The sequence below is a fragment of the Crocuta crocuta genome, unplaced genomic scaffold (assembly GCF_008692635.1).
Source record: "Crocuta crocuta isolate KB4526 unplaced genomic scaffold, BGI_CrCroc_1.0 scaffold64, whole genome shotgun sequence".
NCBI classification, from domain to species: domain Eukaryota; kingdom Metazoa; phylum Chordata; class Mammalia; order Carnivora; family Hyaenidae; genus Crocuta; species Crocuta crocuta.
In genome coordinates this window covers 10,117,337-10,118,971 of record NW_027530640.1, presented here as the reverse complement: position 1 = coordinate 10,118,971, position 1,635 = coordinate 10,117,337, and positions in this window count along the sequence as shown.

Here is a 1,635-nt window from a genome sequence, read left to right as displayed (position 1 = left end):
TAATCTAATATTCAAGTATTTGTAAAAATAAGGACCCACATACAAATGTAGGAAAGCTTACAAAACACAACTGTTGTTTAGGGGAGCAAGGCCATCCGGTAAGAATTTGAAGTATTTGTCCATCAGTTAGGACAGTCCAAACTGGGAGGACAAGAGCAGTTTTGAGGTGACAATGTATAAGGCAAAAGTCACAGATATGGACCTTGGGAACTGTTGACATATACAGGGGTTCATAAATGAGGTTGACATTGTGCTTCTTTCTCACACTTGTCTTCACTTCCAGTGTGTCTGTGTGATTCCATCAGCCCCCTCGCTGAAACTGTTTTCATCCTTCAGCACCTAGCCTGGGTAGTTCTGCACTGCGAGACCTTCCTTCTCTATCCCTGGCAGGACCCATTGCTCCTTAAATACTTGGCCCTTGCTTTCTTTTTCAAACCTTCTTTTGGTTGTTTCCAAATACTCTTCTGTGAACTGGTGCTGAGCTGTGACAAAATTTAACTGGTCTAGAAAAGTTGGAAAAGTAAAGAAATGTAACTGTGTGTGTGTGTGTGTGTGTGTGTGTCTATTGTGAGTACATGCATGGTTTGAAGTTCCAACTCTTTTTCCTTGGTAAAGAATATCCTCTCCTCCACCCCATCAGCCCTCAGCTGGGGGAGAGTGGAAGAGGGTGATGGGCATGGAGGAGGGCACTTGTGGGGATGAGCACTAGGTGTTATATGAAAACCAACTTGACAATAAACTATTAAAAAAATATCCTTTATTCCTATTAAATAATAGTGAAATATTTTTTCCTTTATAAAATGATTATGATAGTAGATGGTGGTCAAACAAATGTTTAGTTGGCAAAACACAGGTTGGAAACACCAGAGGCTGTTATGATACACAGGAGTGTTGTCCCAATAAACCATCAATGGACTCAGCTGTATCTTCTCTGTTTAGCTTTTGCCTTTCTTACAGCACATGGCTCTGTCATGAGTTTCTATTCCTGGACTGCTTGCGTAGGATCCTTAGAAAACAGTATATCCCTGGTAATTAATGCATGAACTGGTCACATTCCATGGCCACTGGGTCAAGGACTTGCTTTAAGGGGATGGATATTCCTAGTCCGGGTCTCAGCTCTTTATATTAATGCCATTGTTGCATGTTCTGTGCTAAGGCACTTCCCTGCCCTCTGACCACACGTGAAGCTTTCATAGGTCAGCAAGGTCAAAGCCTGGCAGCATAACAGGAATAAAATTCTTCCAGCACTTACATCCTTCTCCTTTCTCCTCAGTTTAGTGCCCTTGATCCTCCCACTGAGTGCCTTAAGGGATCTTATTTGATTCATCACCACATCCTTGCTCTCTTCTGGCAACTAGTTCAGTGGCTGGAACATAGTAGGCACTCAGTGTTTTATAGAATGATTTGTAAATACTCATGCCTAAAAATGCCATAAAGCTTGTAACTTGAAATGCCTCCATGCTTTTGCCATGTACTAAAAACAAACAAATGAACATTGGGTATCTTGAAAATTATAAATCTTAAGGAAATCATGGATAGCCTTAAGAATTTGTAACTCCTTTAAAATTATATGCAAAATCTTGTGTATGTTTTATGTATGTGTATTTTTCTGGGGAAGAATTTTCTTTTTTTTTT